This window comes from Mauremys mutica, chromosome 1, assembly GCF_020497125.1.
Source record: "Mauremys mutica isolate MM-2020 ecotype Southern chromosome 1, ASM2049712v1, whole genome shotgun sequence".
Classification (NCBI taxonomy): Eukaryota; Metazoa; Chordata; order Testudines; family Geoemydidae; genus Mauremys; species Mauremys mutica.
Window position 1 is genome coordinate 116686630 of NC_059072.1, and position 25484 is coordinate 116712113.

Consider the following 25484-nt stretch of genomic DNA (forward strand, 5'->3'; position numbering starts at 1 on the left):
AATTTATGAGTTTACCCTGTATAAGCTTTATATAGGGTTAAACTGATTTATTTGGGGTTTGGACCCCATTGGGAGTTGGGCATCTGAGTGTTAAAGACAGGAACACTTCTTAAGTTGCTTTCATTTAAGTCTGTAGCTTTGGGGCACGTGGTTCAGACCCTAGATCTGTGTTGGAGCAGACTGGTGTGTCTGGCTCAACAAGACAGGGTGTTGGAGTCCCAAGCTGGCAGGGAAAGCAGGGGCAGAAGTAGTCTTGGCACATCAATTGTCAGCCCCAAGGGGGTTTCTGTGATCCAACTCGTCACAGTGACCTTCCGGTTTTTGAGACCGTTCTGGTTGAGTAGATTCTCTTGGCCTGATTTAGTCATTCTACCTCGCATTGAAGCAGGGCTTTATTGATGTGGACACAGCTGCAAAATGAGGACAGACACATGCATGGAATTAAGAGGCAGGCTGCAACTTCTGTTAAACTTCAACACAGGGGAGGAGTACTCTCTGCCCATTACCCATACTCTCCTATACCATGGGTTTAATTGGTTCCAGTTCAGGGATTACAGGGCTTCTTACCAGATAATCCATAACTGGTACCAGAGTTACAGGGCTCCTTATTATATGACTCATAATACCGGGTAGGATCTCCTCAACCTACCCTCAGGACTCAGCTCATCCTAACACCATCCCTGCCACAAGACAGAAAGAGGCGTCATCAAATTCCCCCTTTGTTGATGCAGGCAGGTGGCATTTCCCTGAGTAGAACACTGCTCAATATGAGGAATAGTGGCAGAATTTGCCCTCCGCAAGGAAGCCATCTGCAAGTGTAATGGGGACTATGTGACTCAATAATATATTGAGATTATTTTTTTTTAAATTGCATTGATTCTCCCCCTTCTTTTTTAATTTAGAGTTAGTGCTGGACTAACAGCCACCAGGGGGCTGGAACAATTTGTATAGTGGGGGTGCTGAGAGCAATTGAACCAAACTGTAAACCCTGTATAGAATGGAAACCACTTCAAGCCAAGGAGTGCGCAGCACCTCCCACACCCCTAGATCCAGCACCTATGATAGCCACATAGATTGACATCCTCTGTCTGCAGAACAGCAGCAGACCATGGGCAGAGTGTGCTTCATTATCAATGACCCCAAGGAACCACCCCTAGATGTAGAGAGCAATTCAGCCTGCACTCCCTTTCAGTTCTTGGTGCCGCTGTTGAGACTGCCAGTGTAGGAAGTATAGGATAGCTCTTACAGATTGGATCCTTCTGCTCTCTTAGTGGTTACTTGGTGGAACTGAAGGATTTTTTTGAAGTAAACTGTTTATTACTATTCTTAACAACAATAATATAACTTAATGGAATTAATAATAATAATAATAATACTTTTCATTTGTATAACACCTTTTATCTGAAGAGCTCAAAGGGCTTTGCAAATACAAAGTAAGTAAGCCTCACAGCACATCAGTTCACTTGCTTAAACTCACACAGATAGTCTGTGCCAGAGCTAAAAATAGAAGCCATGTGTCCTGATTCCAATTCTTACGCTGGTTGCTCCTTTTAATTTGGTTAATAGAATGCTATTTCTTAAAGGCTTGTGATTTCCCAGGACTTGATACAGTTGGAGGATAACAGAATAGATAATGGTGTGGATTTTTAGGCACTCCCACCTCCCGCCACGTCAATCTCATTAGGGTTAGGCAAAGCCCCAGGTGGGACAAAATAATGGAGTGTAGTGTTAGAAAAGAACAAAAGAGACCATAGAACAATTATGGAGACTTTGGAGAATAAGGCAAGTAGAATTTAAAAACTGTCTCTTGGTAACACCTTTTCAAAATGATTTAATTATAAAATACAATTATTGTCTTGACCTATTAGTCATTTTTCATTGTTCTTTTGAAGTTTTGGATTACAATACAGTTCTTATCCATCTGCAAATAGCTAAAGAAAAATGTAAATGCTGGTAAATTGTGCTTTGAAAATTGATAATATCCCATGTAGCACTCAGACAATAAAGTGTTATTTATGTAATAAAATAGTTATTTCATTTAAACTCTGATCCAGATGCGCTTTTTCCTTTCTGCTGGCCTATAGCAGCAGCAAATTACAACAGCTCCTGCCCCTGCTCAGCTGCACTGGCCAGCAATTTAGGGGGGTTGGGGAGAGGAAGAGACAAAGGTTTTTCTATTCCTTGCTTTTCTTCACCCAATGCCTGCCCAGGTGTTTCTAGAGGGGGACATAAGTAGATATGCAGTGTGTAAAGTCTGTGTATAGCTGTAAGGGGAAATCTTACTCCCCTTTCTTCCTTTATATAGGGTAGGTAGGGCATATAACAAGCCCTTGGCGGGCCCTTTCATAGGTAATTCAATAATTCTAATTTCTTTACCCCACTGAATAGGTTGTCCATTGGTTCAGCACCTGTGCTGACCATGCGAGTGATGTGAACAATTGGCTTCTAGCAAGTGGATGGAGATTATTAATTCATTTTACACGGGTCACCAAAAAGCCATAAGTCAGTACCTGTTTTAACTCACTATCATCCTGGACCAAATCCACAGGTGAAAGATTCCCTATCCTGTTACCTGTCTCCATTAGGTCCTTTTTAAATCTTGGCAGTTGATTCACTTTGATCCAGTCTGTGAACTATTGTAATAGGGAGTGTGGAAAAACTGTAAATTCTCTTTAACTTCTGTTTTCAGCTCATGATGTGATTTCATTTTTTTGTTCTTGGAAATATATTTTATTTTATTACAGATGACACCAATCGGGGTGAAAAGAGACAAGAAAGACTTTAGATCCTGAGTCTGAAACAGCTGCTCAGTGATTCAAGACTCAAATGTAATAAGAAAGGAAGAATCACAAGAAAGAAAGATTTATACAGCCATAGTTATGAGTAGAGCTGTGCAGAGCTAGATGGTTTCAGTTCACAGGAATTTGCTCAAACCTTTGCTTTGATTTGTGAGGACTCAAACCTATTAACTCATGTTTGATGATACTCAGAAGCTCAAAGAGAAAGTACAAAGTTTCAAGGTACATTATGTCAAAACCATAAGGTGGACCTGAATCGTAACCCAAACTTCCCCCAATTTTTGGAGGAAAGGGGAGATAGATTTGAACTTTGCAGTTCATCCCTGTCTCTAGAGAAGACTGCTTCTAAATCCTTTGTGTTGGATTTTTCAGATCCATGTACCTTGAGTAGTCATTTACACCTGCACCTAGTGGTCTTAATCTTTTATTAAATCCAGACTGTAGCCTTTTACCCACCCTTGTTATAGATGTAAATCAGTATAAAGGGTCAAGATACTAAAGAATCAAGTCCCGGATCTGAAGTGGGTGTTAAAAAATTGGAGAAGGAAGAGAGGAGAAACAAGAATTATTCAAGGGCTAGAAAAAATGTTTTATAGTGAAACAGAAGTTACAAATTCAAATTGGAAATAAGGCACAAATTTGTAACAGTGTGGGTGATTAACCACTGGAACAAACATCCCAGAGAAGTGATGGATTCTCCATCTCTTGAAGTCTTCAAATCAAGGTTGGATGTCTTTCTGAAGGTAAGCTTTGGTCAAACATGAATTATTGGGCTCAAAACAGGAGTAACTGGATGAAATTCTATGGCTTTTGTTATACAAGATGTCCAACTACATGATCTAATGGTCTCCTGTGGCCTTATGACTCTGTTAACTTTGGCTCCGGCCTACCTCAGATTTTGTTGTAAAACCTTAACTTTAGCCTAGGTGTGTTGAAAAGTTATGAAGCGATTGGAAAACTTGTTGATGAACCTGCACTGAGTTTCAGGTTTGAAACAAAAGCCAAAGCCGGGCAAAGCTTCAGAAATTCCTCACTGCTCAAATTCTATATCCTATTCCCATGTACTAGTTGGTTCTATAATATTAACTACATTTATCTTAGGGAAAAACTGGTTTATATTAAAGAAGGACTGATTCAAAATTTTAACTGAATTAAAACTACATTTCAGATTGGGAAAGATTCTGTTAATTGTTGTTGTTCTGGGTTTTTTAATAATTGTGTTTCAGGTGCCTGTAGTCACAGCCAGAATTGCAAGCAGCAGGACTGAAATAACATAAAAGGCTATTGTCCAGGCATTTCTAGCCAAACCAAAGCATGGAAGCATTACAAACCATGATAGAACCAGATGTCACAAAGCTCCTAATACAATTTGCAGACCAAGGAGGTTGGTTAGGAATTTTCCATCACAATGGTGTTTTGATGGAAAATGACGTCTCCATACCATTGACATTTTCTGTGGGAATTTTATTTTTCTGAATTTTTTCAATTTTCCTTGAGGAAAACCGAAACAAAATATTTATGTGCAGGTCAGGTTGACCTGAAATGAAATATTTCAGTTTTTTTAAAACTGACCAAAACATTTTTAGTCAGTTAAAAATTAAACTGCATTTTTCTGTAGTGGCACTGTGACGCGGCTTGGCCGCGGTTTGTCCCTTAGCAGGGCTGTGGGGGACCCCATGGCCTCGCTACTAATGGCCTGAAGCTCAGTCCTCGGTTAGGGCAGGGCAACAAACCCAGAGTCAATAGGCTCAGGCCCCCAGGCAGGGCTGAGCAGCACCGTTATAAGCCCAGCCCTTAGGTCCGGGCGGGGCAACAACACAGAGTCAATGGCCTCAGGCCCTCAGGCAGGGCTGAGCAGGAGCAGTCTTAAGCCCAGCTCTTAGGTCAGGGCGGGGCAACAAACAGTGAGTCAATATGAGGTTTCGGCCTCTTCAGACCAGGGAAAAGGGAGAGTCTGGCGGGGGGGGGGACACAGGCCCTCCCACTCCACTGCGTCCCAGCCCGAGGCCCTAGCAGTGGCGGAGACCCGCTGCTGTCAGTGGGGATCCAGGCCGCAACACACTGACATTGGTTCTGACAGTGTTGCAGCCAGACTGGGGTCGCTGTCCCCGGGCTACTTCCACTCTCCCCCTTATCGAGTACTTTTGTCGTCGTGGCGTCACCAGGGGTCTTGACCACCATCGGCTCCTCGGGGTAAGTGTTCGAGGGCGGGCTCGGTTCCTCCTCGGGGTAGCTGGAGCAGGGTGGTCCTGGCCAGTCCTCCTCGGGGTAGCTGGAGCGGGGCGGTCCCGGCCAGTCCTCCTCGGGGTAGCTGGAGCAGTGCAGGCTCAGCCAGTCCTCCTCGGGGTAGCTGGAGCAGGGCAGGCCAGCCAGTCCTCCTCGGGGTAGCTGGAGTGGGGCAGGCTCGGCCAGTCCTCCTCGGGGTAGCTGGAGCGGGGCAGGCTCGGCCAGTCCTCCTCCAGGTAGCGAGCACAGGACAGGCTTGGCTGGCCAGGCAGGAGCTCCGGCGCACCGTGGCCACAAACATCTGGCCCCTGCGGTGGCTGGGGCCCTACTGAATTCTGCAGGTCCGCTTTTATACTTCCGGGTCTAAGCCATGCCCTCTGAGGGGCGGGCGCAGGACCCAGTGGCCCCTCCCACCGTGGGGTTGGGGGAGGTTTGTCCCTTAGCGGGGCTGTGGGGGACCCCACCGCCTCGCTACAGGCACATTGCCTCGTGGGAGCTGTAGTTAAGATGGTCGATGCTCCCATTCTCTCCTAGAGGCCATCTCCCATGATGGAACACAGTCTCCCCTCTGACTGAACAGTGTGGTGCACCCTGGGTTTTACATGGCTGTGTGTGCATCATGGGAAATGTACTCTAGCTGGTGTGTGTTGGGAAGGGGGTCAAAGTTGTTCTTGTAAGTCAAGAGCACAAGGATATAGAGTGCCAGTGGATCATTCTTTTCGTTCATTACACCAAAAATCTTGCTTGCTACCAAGTCCAGAATGAAACTGCTGTATGTATAATGTATGTACGCCGTATTACTGCCAGCTGATACATCTACAGAGCAGGCCATATACCAGTTGAACTTATTAGGGTGAACTGGGCTAGGGATCCATTAGAGCAAAAGTAATCTGAGTCCCATTTATTTTCCTTTTATCTCCTCTTCTAGTTTCTGTTTTTCTTCTTTGTCAGGGATATTGAATGCAGATGAAACTATTCTTGGTCCAACCTCAGGCACTCATTTCCAGGAAATTAACTTGGCACCATAGAAGCACTTTACATCTGCATCTCTTGATTTGGAGATGGTTGACTAAAAGGCTACACATAGTTTTAATTTATTGCCAGTTTAATTTAAAAAAAACAAAAAAACTAAGGCTTAATAGTTTGTTTCCCCCCATTAGCTTAAGGTCTTTTAGGTAGAAAGAGATAGGAAGGAATGGTGTTGTACTATAGCACATTTGGATGAGATGATCAGAGCAAAATGCTTGGTTATTTCTTTTTAAGTCATATCAAGCAGCAAGCATCCTGCATTTCTGTGATCTGCAGTTGTAGATAGATGCACTCCTAAGAAGTTGAGAACCTGTCTCCAACAGTATGTGGGTGCTTTCAATTGCTATGTCATTTTCTGTCCTTAACATAACTCCACATTGATAATTGGAGATGGGCCACTCAGTAATACTCAAAAGTAAACACTACCAAACATCTTTCACTCCCCTCTGGGCTTGAGCCTTTCATCCCTCTTGAGCTCCTCTTCAGTTCCCTATCCTCTCTTGCGGAACACCAGCTCTAAGTCAGCCACCCTGATGGCTGCCCGTTATTCCAGGGCCCCACCACAGGAGTTAGCTTCACTTCTGTGGCTCAACTCTCCAGTCAAAATCTAGCTTGACTGCTCTCTTCCACAGCCAGCCCCTGAGGGGCTCTCTTAAGCCTTTTTATTCTGAGGTTCAGATGCTCACTGTATTAACACCTGACCCCTTTAGTCCTGCCCCCAGAAGCTGGGCTGCAGTTAATTACCCCATGAGACTGGCCCCATTGCCCCTTAAAGGGGCCTGTCACCCTGTGATAATCATACAGACATATCGGGCCAATCTTGCAGTTTATTGGGCATTTAACCCGAGTAAGGACTGCAGCATTTGGCCATTAGACTTTATAAAAAAAGCCTTTTTTTTTTAAACTAAATTTTGGAGACCTAATGCTAGTTGGATATATTGAAATATTTCAGTTTGATCAAAAATGTCAAAACAAGAAATGTTGACATTTCTGAATGGAAATTTTCAAGAATTTTTGCAGTCTGCAAAAACAATTTGAAATTTCAACTTTTTGTCCCAATTTGGGATGAAAACAAATATGGAAATGTCAGAAGTTCCCATGGGATGGAAATTCAGAATGTTTCTCAGCTCTCATATCAGTTTATTATTCTATGCCTTGCTTGTTCCTTTGTGCTTGTTGAAAAATAGCAGGGGACAGTTTTGTGTTGCAATATCTTAACACAATAGTGGTTTAAACGAACAGCCGCAGAAAGTTAGAGGTTTAGGGTCAAATTCTGCTCTTAAATGAATGCACAAGGTCTTGCCAATGACAATGTTGAGCTCCACTGGTTTAATCCAAAATCCACTGAAATCAGTGGAAGGCTTTGCATTGACTTTAATGGACATTATATCAGGCCCCATGTTTGCATCTAAGGGTAGAATTTGAACCTTAATTTTAACCTTTTGATATGCGTTGGAGAGGTAGGCAGCTAAGGAGTTTCCACAGTATTTGGTAACATAAGGCATCAGATTTCAGCCATTCAGAAGTTAACTTTGTATTTTCATCCTTTTTGTGATTTTCTCCCTCTCTCTCTCCCTCTCTCATATAAAATTACTTAAACATATTTAATACTGTGTCTAAAATAGTTAATTATAATTTACAATGTCTCCTACTTGTTTTTGTTTTTCTCTTCCAAGGTGGTAAAAGCATATTTCTTCTGGGATAACTGGCATTCAAATACCATGGTGATGGCCCTGGTATAAGAGCCAAAATAGAATAGATTATGTATTTGCAAACTAGCAACGTAGGGATTTTTTTAAAATTTCCTTTTCAGTCTTAACAAAATCTCGTTACCTGGGTGGGCCATTATTTTAGATCAATTTCATACAGATCTTTTTTTTCCTTTGTTATATATATATATATATATATATATATCAATCCTAAATTAATATACTAGGTGCTCTGCAGCCGCTGTGGTTTTACATTGATCTTGGCCAGCTTGTTTACACTGTTTTGGCAAGTTGCTGATGTACTTCTCCCTGGGGATAGAGCAGGGGTTAATTGCTGTTAAACTCTCAGTGCCAAGTAATGGTTCAGACTCTCTGCTACATTAAAGATGACACTAATAAGGAAAGAGTGCACTGGATTGCTCTGTGTTGAAAATTGGACTTGTGGTGACAGAAACTTGGAGCAGAGCTGATGTAATAGGGAGGCCATAATGTAATTATAACTGCTGAACATGTGTCATACCAAGTTAAATGATACATTAATGAATCAAAACAGGTGATGGAGTGTTGCTCTTTCAGCAGATAGAGGTGTTTTCAAGGTTAGATTGTCATTAATTTAATAATCTGTAAAATGGCTATTCTTCAAATTATAAACAAAATCAAATTTAATGTTTTCTTGTCTTGCACCCGGTAGGTAAGAAAGAAAAAAGATATTAGACCGAGCATTTTTCTGTTAATTTATGTATACTGAACATTATTTATATATAACATGTATTTATATATAACATGACTCTGATCTCACAATATTTTCTTTTAAACTGCTATAACTCCACTGGTGTTGGTAAAATTACTTCTGATTTATACTGTTGTGGGAGGAGACCTAATCCCTTTGAATTCACATGTTAAATAAGGGAATTTATTGCAAAGCATATGGTAATTCAAGGCCACAACACTATCAGAATGATATTTGACTATTTGATCATCATAGTAACTAGTTCATTAGCCAATAATGTTAGTAGCAATTTAGGAGTTATTAGAAGCAGGCCACCACCTATCTTTTGCCCTCAATCCACCACATACTACATTTAATCCTTAGTCTTGATTAAGACCTTTGTGTTAAACCCCACAGAGCAATGAAAATGATTGTTTCCCATTCTCCTGTTTTTCTGTGACATGTTTCTTCTTCCTTCTAGATAACGACTACTTCAACTACTATGTCTCACTTGCAGGAAACTTACTTTTTATTTGGATATTCTTAATGAATGAGTCTGGAAACTTTTTTAATGGCATTAGATGCCAAATTTCCATTGACTTTCAATGGGATGTGAGTGCTTAAATTGACAGGACCCTGTGAAAATTCTGGCCTAAAAGGATCCTTATTTTTTTTATTTTTCAGATTTTATTTCAGTGCTCAATATCACCAATACATATGAATGATTTGTAGTTCTAAGTTCTTCGGGTCATTTGGCAAAATATACTCTGTACTGTATTTGTTTATCATTTTGGGTGTAAAATCTTTTGAGCTAGATCATTCCTTCTGTGGCAAAACCTGAGGAAGGAAGATCTGGGGGAGAAATTTCCATGATGCTCCCTTTCTGGAGATCCCCCTTTGGATGATACCATTCAATGGAGCAGGGTTTGCTCTCATGTGGAAAATTGACCAACCCCAGGCCTTGCATCACTTGTGAGATCTGCTAGAGTTTAGGGCCATTTGTGGTGTTGCTGTGCCTCCACCACAGGTTTGATCTCCAGGAATTTCTCCCTCCCTTCCCCCCTCCCCCTTCTCTGACAGACAGTTCTACCAGAGTTACAGCAAGTTTGGCCTGGCTTGTTGCAATATGGCATCCAAGCTGTGTTATTTTTGTGGTGAACATCTCCATTAGAGACCATGTGCATTCACATACCCTGGCTTGGGCAGTCTCCACCCTATCCCCTATCCCAGCCCCAAGGTGGATCTTGAGGAAGTGGATGGATGGTACTGTGGTGGCAGCTTGAGCTATCATTCCTTATATTGGTCACTTCCAGACATGGATCTTAGGGAGATAATCCTTATCATCTACTGATGAATCTTAATTTGGTGAGTTGCTTTGTAGATGGGTCGGACTCAGCCCTGTGGCGCCTCCTGCTGGTGACTCCAGGAATTAGCTCTGTCCAGTGCTGGAGCGCCCTCTGCAGGCCAGTGATCCACCTGTCTTCAGGCCCCCGTGTCCCTCCCTGGACCCGGTGCCCTTTTAACTGGGTCTCCCCCTCCCAGGGGAACCCCCACCCTACAATCCCCACTTCGCCTCAGTAGTGGCTACTGCCAGTCATTCTCTAGCCCCACATCCTGGGGCAGACTGCAGTATCAGCCTGTTCATCATAGGCAAAGGGGTTTGGACCTGCTGCCTTGGCCTACCCCTGGGCTGCCCTCTGCAACCCCCAGTACCTGTTGGCCCTCTGCTAGGCCGCAGCCTGGGGCTTTCCAGGCTGGAGCTCCCCAGCTCCTCAGCCTTTCCCCAGCCCTGCTTCACTCAGGTATCCAGTCTCTAGCTCCTTACAGCCAGGCCCTTCTCCCTCTGAAGGCAGAGAGAGACTGTGTTCTGGCTTCTAGCTTCCCTGGCCTTCTATAGGGGCCAGCTGTGGCTCAGTTTGGGGCATGGCCCCAGCTGCAGCCACTTCCCCAATCAGCCCAGCCTAAAGGCTGTCTTCTCAAGCCTCATCCCCTTCCCAGGGCTGTTTTTAACCCCTCAGGGCAGGAGCAGGGGTCCACCCTGCTACATGCTTAAATAAGCTTTTGTAATTAAAAACTTATTTTCTTCCTTCCACTGGTTCAAATTCAGCCTGAGAGTCATTGCTACTTATGGCTTTCTGAGGCCTTTGTGAAATAAGGTGGTGATCTAATTCAAACTCCTAATGCAGGCAAGTGTCCACATTGCAAAAATTACCAACACAAATGCCAGTAAGTGACATGCTGCCTGTCTCATCAGAGAGACCTGTAATTGGCATTCTCAACCCCTGAAACATAGTCGATCCAAGTCCAGATGGGAGGAAATGGCAAAAATTATACTGCAAGGACTCCTGCTGTAGCTGTTCTCTGGATAAAGAAGTCAGTCTTCAGGGCCAGTTCAGCACCTTTTAACACTAAATTCATTTACCTTTTCTTTTTTCAGGAGATTTTTCTTTTAGCTATGTACTGACTGCCCTGGCCCAGCATGAAAGTCAGGTTTGCTCACATTATTAGGAGCATGCATTCGCTGCATGCTCCTAAGTTTAGAAAGTGGTAACATTCTCTCACCATACATCTTCTGTAACCACCATTACTCAGGGTTTGTCTTCACTGCAGACTTCACTCAGGCTTAATCACAGGTTTTCCCCTGACCAGGCTTCATGTCCGGTGCTACACAGTGAGGTAGCCACCACTCTCTGAGCTACAGGGCAGAGCAGAAGGTAGCTGTTAATGAGTACTGCAACCCAAAGTAACTGCAATGAAGATGTTCAGCCAGGGACAGTCACAACAGTCGAAGCATGATGGCCCTCCAATCCCTTCCTATAAGACCACCAACTACCAATCTTCCTATGCTTGGTTCTCTCCTCCCTTCTGCTCAGTTTCCTGCTTGCAGTTTGCAATTTATCCAGCTTCTTACATCTCCGGTGTTTGATACAGCAGAATAAGACCATGTGTTGATATGCAGCTGCCTGGCCACATGAATAAATACAAATCCCCAGAGTGGCCAGACAAGTTGTCCCACAACACCCTGAGAATGTGAGGATAGAGCAGCACAATGAGTTGTGGCACTGTAAATCTTGGGATGTGTGTCTAGATAGCTGTATTGCTTGTAATGGCCAGATACAGCACCTGTGCAGACATGGTACATGATAGCACAGGTCACGCTATTGCAGGTTAGGCTATCATGGGTTAACTAACATTCAGTGAAGACATAGCCCTTTTGATACCCCGTGTCTCTATTGTTTGGCTGATCAGTCAACCAGACCTGAAAAAAATGAATATTTATTATGGTTGCCAATCAGGGGCGGCTGCAGGCATCAGCACGCCAAGCACGTGCCTGGGGCGGCAAGCCACTGGGGGTGCTCTGCCAGTTGTTGCGAGGGCAGCAGGCAGGCTGCCTTCGGCGGCTTGCCTGCGGAGGGTCCGCTGGTCCCGTGGCTTCGGCAGACCGCCTGCGGGAGGTCCGCCAAAGCTGCGGGACCAGCGGACCCTCTGCATGCAAGCCGCCGAAGGCAGCCTGCCTGCCATGCTTGGGGCAGCAAAATGCCTAGAGCTGCCCCTGTTGCCAATCCAAATCTGAGTTTCACCTTTGGAATCAGTAGGAAATTTCATTGCCTATTTTATTTACAACATTGGCTTCAGCTTTGTAATGCCTGATCAGTTGACATCCTCAAGACAAATTTTGTTACATTGCAAAGGAGAAAACATCTATGCATATTTTATTATGCTGGCTTTGTAGGATCTTAAAGTTGTACATTGCAGGTGAAAGTCAAAATGCTCACAAATAGTCTGTTTAAACTGGTTCTTTGCAAGGGTGCTGCACACAGTGGCTTGGTGAAGGGACAGAATGATCCCTGAACTTGTAGACAGGATATGGAGTAGAGTTGGTTGAGAATTTTTCCACAGGATTGTTTTTCCATTGGAAAATATAATTTAATCAACATTTAAATTTTCCATGGGAATAGGTTAATTTCATTGAGAAAAAAATTGGAGGGAAAAGTGTTTTGATAACAGAACAGAAAGCTTTTTTGTTTCAAAATGAATTTTCATTTCAATATATATTTTATTTTATATGATAAATTATAAGATTTAAAAAGTCAAAATTGGCACAAAACAGTTTGATTGTATCACAACTGACTATTTCTACTGACATAAAATGATTATTTTTTTCAAAAATTTTGAGCATGTCAAACATTTTTGGTTTTGTTCCAATTCAGAATGAAAACAAATTTTGAAATGTTGGAATTTCCCAAGGGATAGAAATTCTGATTTTTGACTAGCTCTAGAATTGAGTAGCCCTGCTCTTTCTTAAAGACAGGTCCATTCTGGATGTCATCTAGGAAGACAGTTTTATGAAAACCTTTTGTCTTCACTTCCTCATCTGTAGACTTTCAGCCAGGGAAGTACTTAACAAGTCTGTGCCATTGTCTCCATTTATCTTCTTTCCCATCTCATCAATGTCTGGTTGGTCAGCTATGAATCAGCTCCTGTTTTAGCACAACTGAGCTCCAAAAGCATGCTTAAGGTTGTCTCCTGATATTTTTCACAATGGAAATTGAACTAGAAAGACCGAGGCTCTGTGTAATATAATTCACAAGAACTTGCCATGGAGTTATCAGCTATAATTGATGACAAAAAATAAAAATAAAAAGAAGGAAAAGAAGAAGTGTAAGTCAGCAACTTGAGGTTAATATACCTGCAACTCTATTTATATTTATCTGGTTGGAAATTTCTCTGGTTGGACAGTAGCATGATTAAGTTCTCATGATTTTGTTAAAAGGATTTTTAAATTCTTCTCTCCAACAATTTATTTACTGTGGTCTGAATTCTGCCCCATACATTGAAGAAGATGTTCTGAGCACCAGCTAGACACAATTCCATCCTTGTGGACCCTTGAGTGCTAGGAAGGTGGACTGACTAACATGCCAATTGAGGCTACAGAGTGTTTGCCCCTCAGAGGATTTGCAGTTCCTCACTACCACTCCTGTGCATAACATTACATTTCTGTCTGCAGCAGGTGCTAAATGGTGAGGTGATGCTGCCCCAATAAGGTATACTGCAGCATTCATTGAACTGCCTGGACATGTGCTGGCAGTGTAGCTCATCCACTGTCTGCTTGGTGATTGTTGCTCTACTCACTCGCTCCATGTGGCTTTCCACTATAAGGGAAATTCCCTTGTGGGCCAAATTCTGTCTTCAGTTATATGCATCATCATTATTATTTATTTGTATTGAAATAGCACCTGAAAGTCTGAAATGGGGCCCCATTGTGATAGTTCAGTGGTTCTCAAACTTTTGTACTGGTGACCCCTTTCACATCGCAAGCTTCTGAGTGCGACCCCCTCCCCTTATAAATTAAAAACACTTTAAAATATATTCAACACCATTATAAATGCTGGAGGCAAAGCGGGTTTGGGGTGGAGGCTGACAGCTCGTGACGCCCTCATGTAATAACCTCCTGACCCCCAGTTTGAGAACCCCCACCCTAGTTACTGTGCAAACAAGTAGTTGGAGATACTCCTTTCCACAAAGCTAAATAGATGAAACTGACAAAGCATGGGAGAAATGAACTAGTATTACTATTCCCATTTTACAGATGGGGAACTGAGGCAAAGAGAGATTAAATGATTTGTCCAAGATTACACAGGAAATGTGGGATCATGAGAGGAACTGAACCCTGATCTTCTGTAGTCTTGTCTTGTGCCTTACTCACAAGACCAACTGTCCACTCAATTCCTCAAACCCGTAGGCAATTATGCTGCTATATTCTGAAGAATCTGCAAAGGACAGATACGTACTGTGAAGAGGGGATTCCAGTATGTATAAATTCCAGTTTGAATGTATATGGGAGAATAATATAATCTTGGGCCAGATTCTGCCCTTTCTTACACTGGTGTAACATAGCATTGTAGGATCACATATATTGCTCAGTATACCTCTGCATCTCCCATGGAAGCCAATGCAGAATTTGTTTATAAAGTTGTTTCATGGGTGTAACTATAAATCAAATTCAGTCCTCAGAGTTCAGTGTTTTTTCATAGCTGTGGCAGAGTTGTGAATTGAACCTAGGCCTCCTGGCCTGAGTCCTTTGTCCATTGCTTTAACTACAAAGCCAACCTTCCTCCATGTAGAATTTGGCCATCTATCACATTATTGCTCCTTATAAAATATCTGCTTAGAAGATGCAAGCAATACATTTTGCTAAGTGCTTGTTAAATAGAACAATTAGTTGCAAAAAGAAATTAACAATTAGCAAGGACTGTTTTATTGATTTATGTGTCACATGGAGCTTTTCTTAATCCATGAAGCTCGTTTTTTTTAAATTCTCTCTTGAACATGAGCTTGTTACATTTGCCCTAGGTTTTTACATTGCCTGCTTAGAAAATGCAAATAGACTGCAGGCTAGATTGATGCTTTTGGAGGTGCATGATTGTCACCTGAATATTCCCAAAACCCATATGGTCCTCATTCTAATAGATATCTCTGTACAGTACCTGCTATCAAAATGCCTCAAATTCCTCTCAAGCCAATAAGCAATCATGAATTTACTGTGGTGAGCCATACAATATGGAGCTCATGCTTCCACGCAATCCTCCTCCTCTACCTCTCTCCCACTCCCATTTATAGAAAACACTTATAAACCTTTTTCCATAAAATAATTCATTTTGCTTTTATTATGCTGTCCAGTGCCCTGAGTGCCTGGGGAGGGTTGGGAAGGATTATAATAGATTTTTGTATAAATTATTTTTTTTAATTCCAAAATATAAAGCCATTTGTTGAATGAAGATCACAGGCCTTCGTTTCAGGAGTGCTGAGCACCTGCAGCTCAGTTGAAGTTGTGAGTGCAATGCCGCTCTGAAAATCACACTCTGTATTTATTTACTTACTTCAGCTTTTCTATTGCCTATCCCTGTCTCTAGGCACTTCACAATAATTAAAACAACAGTGTTCTTAGAAACCTAGTCAACAATACACCTATTGAACTGCCCAAGGAGATAACAGAACCAATCTTCCATAAGTCCACTCTTATACCTAATGAAGTCTTCAGCCCATTAACCCAGTCTCATTATTCTTGAGGGTTCTTAGCACCTCCCAGGAAGGTGCACAGAACCATGAGGATTGGACCCTACATTTACAGTATATACAAAGTACTGCTGGCTTTATATATATATATATACACTAGGGAAAAGATGAGAAGCGTGTTGCCCTTTTGAGTCACTAATGCTGCATGATAGTGGGGAAGTCGGCTAATAAAGTTTTTATATTAACAAAGTTATAGTTTGCTAGCTGGATATTTGACAGCTGCCTGTGGAATAAGACAGTACTCCTTTCCCCTCCCTACTGGGCCTAATTCCCTGGTAACCTTATTGAAAATGTGCATGGGCTACAAAACTAAAGATTAACTGTCCAGGGACCTGCTTCCTGGATCTTATTTGAAGATTAAATCAAATGGCAGGCAATATATATTTGGTAATTCAGCTTTGTCTCAGACTTTTCCCAGCTAGTGGCAAGTGTAATAGAAGAATCTGACACTCAAAATCAGTAAAAGGGATTTTTTTTTAATGGGTTATAGTTTTGCTCTTATGGTGAAATTGGGATTAATAATTTATTTCTTCATGACTGAAGATCTGGTGCTTTTATTTTTTGAACAAATAACAAAGTCATTGTAATTACAGATGATCCTGCCTTTTTTAAGAGATATTATTTATTCTTAATTTATTGCATAACAAATGCCAGTTCAGACAAGGCGAGTTTAAAATGCCAACTGTAATACGATAGCATTTATTTAAACAGAAAGGGGAACAAATACATTTTAAAAACTCTGTGTTTAGAGTAGGTATTAGTAAATGGATTTCTATTCAACAAATTGGAGTCAGATGGATGGAGATGTTATGCTGTTTTAAAAAACTGTATTTAGAAGGCACGTACAAAGACACCGAAGTGTGATTTGTCCTCGTAGCAGACATCTGAAGAACAAGTGACATTCTTACACAAAATCTATATTGGTGATGTATTTAATTACAGAGTTGATTGAAATTGACAGCTTTAGTGACCTATGTTTGCACCGGTAGTGATTGATGGATGCTTCAAATCTGGTTACTTTTAAGCCAATTCACATATTGTTCAATAATATCATCCTGTCAAATTGCAAAATAAATAAATTTTTACAAGTGTATGGACTAGGCAGAGCACATGTTTAATTAAAATAAGGTAGAGATGAATTATGTTTAAATATTCATGCAATTGTTAAAAATATTATCATTATAATTTCAATGCAAGGTGAAGAAAGTTCAATATTACTCAGGCCATCTATGTTCCTTAAGAAACGTATATCATTCACATCAGTGCAAGATCTTTCATCACAGATTAACACTGTGAGTCTTGTCTCCTCTGCTTATGTACTAGTAACTCCTATTAATATTGTGGCACAATCATTGAGAAAGCCATTCCAAAAATATGTGACATCTGCATATCTGGATGCTTTGCAGTCAGGCTTCAGGTAAGGGAACAGCATGGAGACTGCTTTGGTAGCACCAAAAGACGACCTCCCTAAACTCCATGCTCACCCTACTCAGTCTTTCTGCAGCTTTAGATGGAGTCAATAACAAGATGCTGCTGAACTATCTACACAACATAGCTGAAGTAGACTGCACAACATTGCAAAGACTCCACGCATTTCTCTGCAACAGGACTCAGAGAATAGCAATGGACAACTGTTCTTCTTTGCCCAAAAGACTTCTCCTTTGGAGTTCCACAGGAATAGCTCCTGTCCCCTTCCCCACTATTCATCATTGACACGAGACTACATGGAGATGTGGTGAGAAATTCTGTGACAATTACCCTGATAACCCCTAGCTGTATATCTCATTTACCACACAGGTAACCAACACCATCACAAGAGATTGGCTCCTGGGTGAAGAGCAGCTGGCTCAAATTAAGATCAGGTAAGACTAAAGTAATAATGTTCAAAGAAAACAAATGGTTTGAAGAACTAATGGGGAGACTGACCTTTTCTTGTATCTAAGGCATCTGCCTTCTGGCTAAGTGTCAAGAAGTTTCATAGTCTTTAGTTCAACAGTAAGCCCAGAGGACCTGGTAGTACTGGGGATAAAAAAAAGCCTTCTTCCATCTTCAGTTTGGACAGGACCTTGTCACAGTGATCCATGCCTTCCTCACCTCCAGATTGGATTGCTACACTCACTGTATCTGTGAATGCAGAGGCTCCAGCTTGTGCAGACTGTGGCAGCCTGTCTCATCAGTGAGGTGAGCCTCTATGAGCATAACAGCCCTGTGCTCTGATCCCACCACTGGCTCTCAGTCCACTATTGTTTTTAGTGTAAGATCTTGATCCTGATATTCAAAGCCATCAGTGGTTCTGGAGCAAGCTACCTCCGTGACCACATCTCCAGCGTCACCCAATAAGACAGTTCTGCTCCTCAGCAGCTGTGCTAGCTACAAAGCCCTGGATGAAAGAAGCAAGAGCCAGAGATAAAGTGTTGTCAGAAGAGGGAGGGTCAGGTTATGAAAAGAGCTTTCAAGCAGAGATTAGAATATCATTAAGGCCTTCCCCTTTGATAATGCTTTCTTGCTGTATCTGGAATTATTAAATCATGTAATGGAAACATCAGACTCTGTAGTTAAGATTTGCACTTAAAGCAGGACTCAAATCCTATGTTTTACAAATTAAAGATTGAATTTGATCTCCAAATTTGGCACAATTTAATTTTTTATTTGTTTTTTTGGAAAAGGATTAGTATCTTTTGCATGGGAAATGTTTAAAAATGCTTCTTCTTTCAATTTTTACCTCACTTTTCTTACAATTTCTTTAAATTCCTCTGACCTAAACTATAAATGTTACACAGACTTCAAATTTCACACAACAATTCATCTTTACATTTTCTCAAACACAGGCTAAGTAGTAGAACTTGAAATATTAAAGGTTTAAATTTATTGCTATAATTTGTGATAGCCAAATTGAATTTCCCCAAAGAAAACCAAACACATACTGTTATGGATCTGAATTGTGAAAACATCCTCTTACCGAGGGATGGAGCCATAGGCATGTGATCCAGTTTATGAGATGGCACAGGGGAGTAAGCAAGAGAGAATGGAGAAAATTGAGTTATACTGGGATATAAGAGATAGCAGTGATCTTAAGTAGAACAAGGAATGAGCATTGGTATGGAGATGGTATACTCAGGATGTGGGGTAACATTAAGAGTTAAGCAGCCATGTCAGGAGAGAGCAAGAGGGTCCAGCTGGAGAAGGAGACAGCAGGGATAGACCTTGGCCAATGGCTCTCACACAAAATGACAAAACCAATCGAAGGCCAATTTTAAAACAATCCTGATTAAAAGTGTGGATGTCTTAAATAGTGAAGATTTATTGTCAGCAAGAGAACTCCAATGGAAAAAATGTAAAGTATAACAGATTAGTAGCAAGGGCAACTAGAGAGTAGAGTGGAGTAGAGAAGGACACTAAAATGATTAGGGGTTTGGAACGGGTCCCATATGAGGAGAGATTAAAGAAGCTAGGACTTTTCAGCTTGGAAAAGAGGAGACTAAGGGGGGGATATGATAGAGGTATATAAAATCATGAGTGATGTGGAGAAAGTAGATAAGGATAATACAAGATAAGATACAAGTAATACAAGTAGATAATACAAGACCTAGGGACCACCAACTGAAATTAATGGGCAGCAGGTTTAAAACATAAAAGGTGGTACTTCCCAAATGCCAAGTGCTTATGACATCAAAATGAAATGTCATTCATAGTAAGTAGTGCAGATCTGTGGTCTTTCCTCTTTTTTCTTACATGAGGGATGAAATAGTAAACAATGATGACATTTAAAGCATCATCACTTAGCATCTGAGTTAACACCTCCCTGAGATGAATGTGGGAGTTCACACCTCTTAGAGCTATCACTCCAGGTTCTCTGCAGATTTGACTAAACATCTCTGCATAGGTTACTCTTACTTCATGTTTCTAAGATTTTCTTCACAACCATAACAGCCAGAACCCTTTTTAAAAGTAAAGCTGTAATTGTGGAGAACAAGATAGCAGCATGAGCTTGGTCCCAGTGTACCATACAGGCTCAGTCCAATCCATATCTTTAACATAGCAATTTTCTTACCCATCTGGCACACTGTGTATTCACTCTAGGGAACAATCTATTCCACCCTAATGTGTAACACAGTCGAGAATCAGGTTTATTCTCTTCACTACTGAGCATGAGTTTCCAACATTGCCCTGCTAGTAATTGTACATGCTAGGTGTTTGTCTCATACCCTGAAGACTTGCAAGAACAGCATTGAAATTGCCTGGCACAGTTTTAATTTCTTTGTCTGCTTTTCAAAGGTGCCTAGGTGCAGTGTAATCCTTTATCTGTTGATCATAGAATATCAGGGTTGGAAGGGACCTCAGGAGGTCATTTAGTCCAACCCCCTATTCAAAGCAGGACCAACCCCCAGTCCCCCCTGTTCCCTAAATGGCCCCCTCAAGGAGGGAACTCACAACCCTGGGTTTAGCAGGCTGATGCTCAAACCACTGAGCTATCCCTCCCCCCAAACCACTGAGCTATCCTTCCCCCCGTGTTTTTGGGTGACCACCTACTCGCTGTGCTGATTATATGTGAGTGATACATGTGAAGGGTACTTCAAACCCCAAAGCACTGTTCAGAGTTACAGCCAAAGAGTAACCTTGTTCTTATGAGCACTGTGCAAGGCACCTTCCAGTTTTTGCACACTGCATAGCTATGGAATTATCAGAGTCTAGGAAAATCATATCCTTATTATGGAGAAATGGTACAATAATCTCATAGTTAAGGTTGTGGCTAGTTTTCATGAGAAGACCAAAGTTTTGACAGCCACCCCAACTTGAATTTCGTACATATGTACTATGGCAATGGAAATTTCTTCAGGCTTATTCCAAAAAGTAGTAAAACTGATGTTCCCATCTTGCACTGCTTAGGAGGAACTTCCATTAATTCAATGGCAGTTTTTCCTGAGTCAGGACTGCAATCAGGCTGAAATTGTGGAGAACAACAGATTGTTTAAAAGGAGGAAAATACATGAAATTGTAAAGCGGAAAAATAACATAGAAATCTGAAAATGAACATGAATAATGGAAAAAGCTGTATAGTACTTGATGGGAAATTAGGAAAGAGGGTGGGGGAAATAAGGAAATAAGTTTTGCTCTTGTTTAGAAGCCAGCATGTGAACTTTAGGGGGTACTCTAAAAGAAAGCTAGCAGAATACTATTTGGAGGTTCACAATCATGCCACCTCGGTATATGTATATATATAGCAGTATGTATATGTATATATAGCAGCTTGATTTGTGTAAATAGCTTGTATTGTAATTTATGCTTCCTGGGTGCATTAAATTCCAGCCTACAATTTGCTTTAACTTCTTCAAATCAGGTCTATTCCATGCCTTTAGGAGGTGAAAATCTACATATTTTCACACTTCTATACACAAACATACACACACGTATATGTAGCTGTATGGATATTATGGACAGAGCAGGTAGTGAGCAGGTAGTGATGCCTATAATTGTTTGCCTAACACTTTCCATTATAAGACCATTTTGCACTGTTTACATCTTTGTCATATTTAAAAAGGGTGGGCTCAAATTTTCATGGCACCTGTCTGTCTTAGGCTGCTTTTAATTTATTTTAAGTTTCAGCTAAAATGGTTCAGTCATTTCTAAGAAAAAGATTAGGGAGGAAATGTTAAATTCTCACAACATTTTCATGGAGAAGTTCTAGAACCCCCGTGCTTTGAATACCACAGGAGGCTCTCTCAGGCTCCTTTAAAACTGTCAGTCCCAAGTCAATAATGAGAGTCAGATGTTCAAAAAACAGATCCATATTCGTGGGCAGAGTATCCCCTGTGGCGGAGCTTCTCTTGGCACAGGTGAGCAGGGGAATCAGAGATCCAGTTTTGGCTCCCTGATTCTGAGGGCTGGTCGGTGATGGCCCCCAAGCATAGGGGTTCTCTAAATTACGCCAGTGATGTATGGTCTCTTGGTGACGTACGCAATTTGAGGACTGTCAGCTTTACCAGAGTAGGGATTTGGGATCCAGGGATCAGGTTTATGGCATTAGACATAAGAACTGGCTGCAAAGTTTGGATTTGGCTCTGAACTTTACCAAAGTTTTGGAAGTATTCAGTGCTAGATATTTATTTTGGGCTTACCTCTTGTTTAAGTTTCTGAAAGTCCTATGAAATTTTTTTCCAAGGCCAACTCATGAAACCTCATTTTTCCATCTCTCTTTCCCCATCTAATCTAATACAGTATAAAATGAAATTATATTTTTTTTCAGAAAAGACTATTTATGAAGACTCTGGTTGCAACACTCAAATGTTAAGGTAGGTCTGAATTCATTTTTTCTTCAACTTGTTCATTTTGATTTAAACGTATTGTTAGAATAATCTATGTGCTATTAGATGAAGACAAGGTAAGGAAATACATTGAGGAAAGTATTATACATAATTTTAAAAGATTCTAGACTGAAATACAATTGTTAGTAATTTTTCTTTTCTTTTTCAACTTTTCTTTATTTCTCAGCCATTTTTGGATAGACACTATAAGGCAATCACTGTGAATAGGATGCAACAAAAGCCATCTGAAGGTCAGTTAAATCCATCCATCAGAATATCAGCAAGTGGACCTAAAACGTTTATAGAACTTTTATTCATAAGAGAAAGAAATCATTAATTGGTGATTAACGTAAGAAGGTAATAATGAATGCAGATCTGTGTAGTAGGTTTTTTATTACTCATCTTCAGCAGGCAAGATAAGAAAACAAAATGAAGAAATTAGTTTTCATGTGCCAGAAAAGCTGTTTTGTGTAGGCTATTGATTGAAATAAATGTTGATGTCCAGTGCTTCTGGGAAGATCCAGATTCAATAATTGATCTAGCTAACAGATCACAAATGCATTTAAAAGGGCTACTTTTGTGCCAAACTACAAAATCTGTATCAATTATAGTGTATTCAAGAGAATTCACAGCAGAAATATTTTACGATGTTTAAATAGAATATCCAACATAACATATTTTCAGGATAAAATTCGATATACTTTGAATTAGAAGTACAGGGGTTCGTACCAAAAGTTCAAATAACTTTAATGGATCTGATGTCATCATGCAAACATCTTTATAGTCAGTTTTAAAATATGAAAACAAGTTCAATTTGTGAGAAGTAGACAGCCATTTTTGAAATAAGAGTAATGCTCCTTTAAGTGGCCTTCTTCACCAGGAAAAGACAAGCAGCAGCAAGTATCATAAAATTATATCCAGTACTTCCCATACCATAGTTTAATTTCAATTTAACTTTATATAAACATTTCTTTACCTTCAGTAACGGGGGGGGGGGGGGGGAACGGACAGACCCTGTTCATATTCATTTTGTATTATTAAAACTACATTAGCAATATAGATGTATTAATTTACAGATACAGATACTAATTGCTTAAATATTGAGTTCAAAACTAGACACCAGTCCTGGGAAGGGATAATTGGTTCTTGCCGTAGAAAAAACTATAATAAAGAACTTGAAAGTGCTGTCACATTTCACATAACAAGCGAAATCTCAGAATATTTGAAAAATATTCAGAGAGAAAATGTCTTGGGGCTTTCCTAATGAGAATGAATGTGGTTTGAAAAGATCAAATAATATCCACATATGTCAAATACAGGTTCTAATAACAGTTAGAGATAATGAATAAAATTAAAGTAGGTCATTTTAAGTCATTTAGGATCCAATAGGAGGCATACCTCTTCATAACTGCTTGTTAAAATATAATTAGAAGCATTTGCTGTATTTACAAAAAATGTCAATATCAAAGATTTAAAAAAACAATTAAAATGAGATATTTTACCATCCTTTAATTTTTACTTGTGTTTTGGTTTTATTAGCATTTCAGTAGTAAACGGGCATGTAAATATATTAATAACTGGGACAATGAATAATATAAGTAATATTATAATAGAGTTGTATTTATTTTTCCTGTAGATGGTAGTTTTTAGCAGTCTTCATGTGGTTTTGTACATGTAGAGGGAAAAAGAGATATCTACATTAAAGAAAGGAAAATCCAGACAACAGCATTCTTTGAACCCAGAGGTAAATTATACATTGGAGTCAGATGCTTAGAGAAAATGTAAAATAAATAAAAACAATAAAACAATATAGAAGTGAGCATATAAGCTCTGATATAAAGCCCCTTGAAGTCAAGGTGCTCAGCACCTTTCAGGATTTGGCCCATGCTTACCAAGCTCATAGTATATGGGTAATAAAAAGGTATTATTCATCTATAATGTTGACCCAAGAGGCAAAACTATTAGTCACAATGTTAATTTTGGAGCCAAAATCTGCAAACACTACTTACAGCTCATGCTGGTAAGTGCTATGCCTAGTGGGGTATATGTGTGTGTGGTTCTTGGATCTGGCCCTGGAAGATCATCTCTTAAAGAAAGCCATTAGTCCCACATATTCTGGGGTTCAGCTGTGCTCTTTAGACAGAGCTCTGTGCTTGGGGGTAGTGCATAGTTCTGAGAGAAACTCTGTTTTAAGAATGAAATATTCCCATTGGCGCTCCCTGTCACACAGGAAGAGCACGCTTGCTACAATCTTTAGAGGCATGCAGCAAACTCTCCTGGGTGTGCTATCCCTGTTCCAGTGCTGCTGCAGAGAGAGGGACTGAGTCATGGTCACATCTTCAAACTGTCCCTATCTGTCCCTCTTTGAGATGGTATGTGCCCCTGGGCCTGGGATAGTGTTGGAAGTGAAATGGGAGCAGTACTGGAGCACAATGCACGTAGCAGCCACCAGGATGGGAGGAGGGGGAGAGAGATGTAAAGGTAGCATAACCTGGGTGTCACCTTCAACTTGACCTCTTTGTAGTCCTCACACCCAGGCTATGTCTAAATCTTGCTAGTTCTTTCTGCATAACATCTCTAAGATAAAGTCTTTCCTATCCATCCACACAGCTAAAACCCTTGTCCAGACTCTCGTCGACTTGCATCTCGATTACTGAATTGCTGGCCTTGACAAATGCCATCTTGCCCGGCACATATCCACTCAGAATGCTGCTGCAAATGTCATTTTCCTAGCCATATCACTTGGGCCCTCTCACCCTTCTCTTTGAATCCCTCCACTGGCTCCCTATTCTCTATCACATTCAACACAAGCTGCTTGTCTTCCCTCTCAAGCCCCTTCACACCCTACCTATCATCTCTCATTCGTTGCCAAGATGTCAATTCCCACCTCTGATCAGCCCATCATGCCACCCGCCATTGCCTGCTTGTTAAATTTTAAAGCCTTTGTGCTTTCCCCCATGCTTCTTCATAAAGAAACCTATCGTCCTCCAAATCCCTCCTTTGCTTTGTGGCCAGAACTTGACAGTGGTTAGGGTATTAGTGCACTGATACCATGCTGACCAGTATTGTTTCCTTGCGCTTCCCCATCTGTCTGCCTGAATCCACCTGTTGTCCTTTGTTTTATGCTTAGATTGTAAGCTTTTGGGGACAGGGATTGTCTTTTTGTTCTGTTTGTACAACATCTAGCACAATGGGGCCCTTGTCCATGCCTGGGGTTGCTAGGTGCTGGAGTAATAAAAATGATAAATAATAAAAAGTAACAAAGTTACCTATAGTCCTCCCCTCCCAACTTAGCCTAAGTTAGGTCCCATGGTTAGGACCTGGGGAGACTTGTTCCATTCCTTGCTCCAGTGCAGACTTCTTATTTGGCCTTGGTTGCGGTCTCTCTATGCCTCTGTTCCCCATCTGTAAAATGGTAATAATAGCACTGTCCTACCTCATAGGGATGTTATGAGGATGAATATATTAAAGATTGTGAAGTGCTCAGTTACTATGGAGGCCACGTCATCTTTCTCTTAAGTAGAGAGAGGTGATTGCAATATTTAAGTGGTCATTTATTATCACTACCAATACAATTCAGTGTGTGAAGGGCCTTGGCAGCGGTAGGATGAAAGGCACTGTTGGTATCCTTTCT

General features: G+C 41.0%; 1 long non-coding RNA gene across 1 annotated transcript; it reads left to right on the forward strand.

Annotated features, from left to right (window-relative positions):
* Positions 1 to 2443: 2443 nt before the first annotated feature.
* LOC123359120 lies at positions 2444 to 23594 on the forward strand. The gene is made up of 5 exons (XR_006575826.1): positions 2444 to 2548; positions 17346 to 17410; positions 21793 to 21838; positions 22038 to 22101; positions 23487 to 23594. It is a non-coding gene; the product is annotated as an uncharacterized LOC123359120 (long non-coding RNA).
* Positions 23595 to 25484: the final 1890 nt, after the last annotated feature.